Source organism: Pleuronectes platessa, chromosome 6 (assembly GCF_947347685.1).
Source record: "Pleuronectes platessa chromosome 6, fPlePla1.1, whole genome shotgun sequence".
Taxonomy (NCBI): domain Eukaryota; kingdom Metazoa; phylum Chordata; class Actinopteri; order Pleuronectiformes; family Pleuronectidae; genus Pleuronectes; species Pleuronectes platessa.
The window spans coordinates 26,279,805-26,284,871 of record NC_070631.1 but is presented as its reverse complement, the minus strand read 5'-3'; the positions used below and the strand labels follow the sequence as shown (position 1 = coordinate 26,284,871).

The following is a 5,067-nucleotide window of genomic DNA, read 5'->3' as shown; positions in this document are numbered from 1 at the left end:
AATTGTCCGTTTTGTGGAGAAGCAGAGACAGTTTTCCACGCTTTTTAAGATTGTAAAAGTCCAACCAGTGCAAGTGGAAATTATTAAATTGGATAGTAGGAGAAGCAAAAATGTCCATCTACACCAGCAGAAAACACAGAGTAGAGGACAGGACAGGACAAGAAGCTCTTCCTGTTTTATTCTATTTGCTGTAGGCCAGATTCTGGGTAGTTTTGTAGGTTTTTTAAAGAAATGAAGAACTATATCAAACAGTGGAATTTTAATGACTTAATATGTTCTGTGATTGACGATGTTTTAATATTTAATATTGTTTTCTAGGTAGGTTTTAATATTGTTCTGAAATGTACTGTACAGATCCACTTATTTTCATTGGAACATTGACAGTAGTTTTGTATAAATTTAGAAAATAAAGGTTTTAAAAATCTCTCTCTCTCTCTCTCTCTCTCTGTCATGGCGGAGTGTGCGTGGGGGTGAGAGCTGTGTGTGAGGGTGAAAGGTATAGTGGGTTTAAGACTTACTTTGCTGAGCTTTATCATTTAGGTGTATGTTTATTTGTTCGTCTTTAGTTGTATAGTTGTTTTTTTCTGTTTATAATAGTTTGCTGAGTGAGTGTGTGAGTGAGTGTGAGTGAGTGTGAGTGCTAACAGGCAGCATGCCTGTGGCAGCGGCAGCGGCAGCAGACTTTGAGAGTCTGACTCGCCGGCATGCCATTAAACTGATCCCCGCAGTAGCATGCAGTGTGGCAGAGGCCGCGCTGGCTGTGGGAGAGGTGGTCGGCTGTGACTCGGTCAAGTCGGCCTCCAGGATGAACGGAGCTATCGTCATGTTTTTAGATAGCACGGCGAAGGTGAGCGAGGTGGTGGAGACAGGAGTGGTGATCCACGACACGTTTAATCCTGTTCTCCCACTCGTGAATCCAGCCAGGCGGGTAATGATATCTAATGCACCCCCTTTTATTAAAAACGAAACTCTGGCCAAGGAACTGTCTCGGTACGGGCAGATTGTGTCCCAAATAAAAATGGTGTCTCTTGGGAGTAAATCTCCAAAACTCAGGCACGTAGTGAGTCACCGGAGGCAGGTGTGCATGGTCCTCAGGGACAATACTAAGGAGATCAACATGTCCTTCTCGTTTAAAATTGAGGGTTTTAATTATATGGTTTTTGTGTCATCCGAGGCAATGAAGTGTTTTGAGTGCGGGGAGGAGGGGCACCTGGCCCGCTCCTGCCCGGGGAAGGGTGGAACGCAGAGGCCGGCTGCCGCAGCTCCGGCTGCCGCAGCGGCGGCTACGGCAGCTCCGGCGCCTCCGGCAGCGGCAGCTCCTGCGGCAGCGGCAGCTCCTGCGGCTCCGGCAGGGGCAGCTCCAGCTGCGGCGGCTGCCGCGGCTCCCGCTGCCGCTGACGGGGAGCTTCCGCGAGCAACACAGTCGGGGGTTGCTGTTGGCGGGGCTCCGCCTACAGAACCTCCCGCCCCTCTGATGGAGGGGGGGGGGCTGCGGAGACTGAAGTGGTTCAGGTAGCCTCCAAAGCTCCGGAGAGTCCGCTCCCGGAGGTGAGAGTCCAGGGGGGAAGCCCCCCTGTAAACGAAGTGTCTGAGCAGGCAAACAAAAAAACTGACAGCCAGCCAGAGTCTATTGAAATCAACGAAACTGAGGGGAAAGGGAGCAGCGCTGAAATGCTGTGTGAGGACATGGAGGAAGGCATCAGTGATGATGAAATGTTTAAATTAACACAGAAGAGGAAGAGTTCAGGCTCTGGGCACAGCAATGCCAAAGCCTGCAAGGCAAGCCGTGGGGTGAGGTCCAGCCAGGGGAGCGCTCCCTCCTCTCAGGAGGACGAGGACGGCCTCTACCCACCCTCTGACATCAGAACCTTCCTGGAGACCACTAAAGGCCAGAGGCTGCCCTCGGTTGAGGATCACTTCCCTGACCTCAAACTGTTTTTAAAATCCTCCAAACCGCTCACCAGAAAAACAGGCAGCGATGAGTATTTAACAGATTTATAGACTCAGGAAACTCATGTTGAGAGTAAAAGGCCAAATGATCCCTGATGATGATGAGTTTTAAAAAGTAATTTTACTCTTCTCCTTTACTGACCTGTTTTCTGATTGCTTTTCTCTTTCTTTTATCCATGTGTGATTTTAAATCAGCACTTTAAATGTGAACGGAGCCAGAGCTGATTTTAAAAGAGCGGCAGTTTTTAAACTGATGGATATTAACAAAATAGATATTATGTTTTTACAAGAAACCCACAGCACAGAAGACAATGCGAGCGACTGGAAGAGGGCTTTTAATGGGGAAGTGATTTTAAGCCACAAGTCCAGCTGCAGTGGGGGGGTGGGTATTCTTTTTGCCAGGAGTTTTTTACCACTTTCTTTTAATGTGGAAGAAATTATTCCAGGTGTTTTGTTGAAGGTCCAAGCTAAATATGAAAATGTCAAGCTGGTGTTTTTAAATGTCTATGCGCCCACGAAAGGGGTGGACAAGATGGCACTTTTAAACATTTTAGATGACACTGTTCAAACCTGTAGTGGTGATGATTTTATGTTTTTAGGAGGTGATTTTAACTGCACAGAAAATCCCACTTTAGACAGGAATCATTTAGAGCCACATCCTGCATCAGGCCTCAGAATGAACCAATTGACTGAGGCACATGCTCTTTCTGATGTGTGGAGGGTTTTTAACAGTAATGACAGACAGGGCTGGACTGGGAGAACAAAACGGCCCGGGCATTTTTTGGCTCAGACCGGCCCACATAATTAGCGGAGCACATCTGCCATTAAATTGACGTAACTTATGTCTTCTAAATGTACAAACGTTCTGGCCTAGTGGAAAAGGTGCACAATTTAACTAAAAAAACTCTCTTTCAGGTACCAAAAAAACACCAGGAAATGTGCAGTGACTTCACACTCAATTGTTTATTTAAAATGAATCTATAAATTTGTCATGATAGCTGGCAGAAAACCTGGACGTTGAGAGAAGAGAGCCCCTGGCAGCTGCCGATGAACTGGCCTTATCTGCTCTCTTCAGTGCAATCAGCTCCTTGGACAGAGAGAGAGGGGGGGGGGGCACATACCCACTCTGATGTTAGGCACATACAACATCAGATTTTTAACGCTTTTATGTCGTGGTAATGTGGATATGTTTACTCACTTGGTGCATAGCCTTGTCTGCGCTCTTCAGTTCCAATCAGCTCTTTGGGCACACACACTACAGTCAATCAAACACTCATGAAACCTACAGATAGCCACACACACACACAGAGCGGGGGGGGGGACATACCCACTCTGATGTTAGGCACATACAACATCAGATTTGTAACACTTTTATGTGGTGGTAATGTGTATATGTTTATATGTTTACTCACTTGGTGCATTGCCTTGTCTGTCTACACCGACTACAGTCCATCAAACACTCATGAAACCTACAGATAGACACACACACACACACACAGATAGAGAAGAGGAGGGGGTTGCATGCACACTTTGATGTTAAGCACATACAAGCTCATAAAAAATCTGGTTTGCAACACGTTTATTATGTTCTGGTGAGGTGTAAATGTTTACTCACTTGGTGAATAGCTGACTTCACCGGAACCAACGCTCACAAACCCCGTCAATCCAGTAAGAACTATGTACATGTGAAGCCCTAGAGGGACAGGATTTCATAAAGAGGAAGACATAGAGAAGTGAGACTTGAATACATTACATGTGTGTGTGTGTGTGTGTGTGTGTGTGCTTGTGTGCGTTTGTGTTTGAATCAGATTGATTTCTTCTCACTTACCCAGAAACCAAACGTCTGTCGATCTCCAAAAACATTCCTCACAATCCAATCTCACAATCCTGAAATGGAACCCTAAAAACAGTAAATAACAGAAAAGGATGTAATGCATGTTAAAGGGGGGGAAAGGGAAAAAGTTTTAATTTCAAGCCAAACAATTACATTAATTTCCATAACTATAATACTTACTTTGTGAAAGCAAGTCGTCGCCACAACCTGAGACAGAGGCTTCCTAAAAGGAAAAAGAAGACAATCAACAATGAAAGTGTTATGCCTTTTATTCCTTACTATCAAGTATAGGTAATTTTGAAGAGAAACAAAACTAAACTGATATTAAAAATATTGTCTTACTTTAGTAGAGTAGGAGCTTCCGAAGCAGTTCACTTTTTTCGGCCACTCTGTCTATGACACTGTCTGTGTCCAATCCCATGAGGATGTCCTTTTCTGTTGACATCAGCATGAAGGCCTCCAATTTACCAGCAGATAAGCTGCTTCTCAGCCTGCTCTTGACGAATTTCAAAGTTGAAAATGATCTTTCACAGGCTACCTGTGTCACTGAGAGTGTCAGCAGATATTTGTAGGACAGAGAAAGAAGAGGGTATGCGTCTGTGAGCAGGTTGAATCTGAGGAGAATCTGGTAGCAACACAGGGGGCAGTTTTTACATGAGGCACAGGCTTTGCTGACAATTTTCATCTCCTCTGGGTCTCCCCCAGGTCCTTCCTCCACAGTACGGGATGTGTACTCATCTAGTGGTGGATGCTTCAGCATGTCCCACTGGCTTGCCAAGCTTTCAAGTTCAGATTGTAAATTTGATATGGTTGCCGAATTGTTAAATTTGATGAGACATCTGCTTTGGTCTTTCAGTGCAGACTCAGGAAGACCACTGGTTTTGATATCTGGGAAGTTTTGGGGGTCCAGAATTGAGAGGTCCGCATACAGATTGCCGTTATCGAGGAATCGTCTTTGCATGGCCTCAATAACGGTGTCCATAATTTGGCTATGGACTTTAACCTCATACGTCTTGCTTGGGTCATTGGAAGTTTCATCCTGGGCATCTCTCCTGACATGGACTTCTTCTTCTTTGGCCTCCTCTGCTGTAGTGAAACCTCCACCTCCATGCCCATCTCCTCATCCTGCTCCTCCAGCTTGTCATTTGCCCACTTCACAAAACTCTCTGTTGCATCCTTGACTGCCTGGAAATCTCTTCCCATCTCCTTAAGGGCCTTGTGTGTGGACATCACCATCCTGTGGGCAGAGAGGATGTCCATCCCGCCTGTTTGGAGGTATTTGG

General features: G+C 45.7%; 1 long non-coding RNA gene across 1 annotated transcript; it reads right to left on the bottom strand.

Annotated features, from left to right (window-relative positions):
• Positions 1-2,878: 2,878 nt before the first annotated feature.
• Positions 2,879-4,584, bottom strand: LOC128442058 (uncharacterized). The gene is made up of 6 exons (XR_008338794.1): positions 3,965-4,584; positions 3,779-3,850; positions 3,566-3,643; positions 3,363-3,419; positions 3,149-3,232; positions 2,879-3,037 (listed from the first exon to the last, which is right to left on the bottom strand). It is a non-coding gene; the product is annotated as an uncharacterized LOC128442058 (long non-coding RNA).
• Positions 4,585-5,067: the final 483 nt, after the last annotated feature.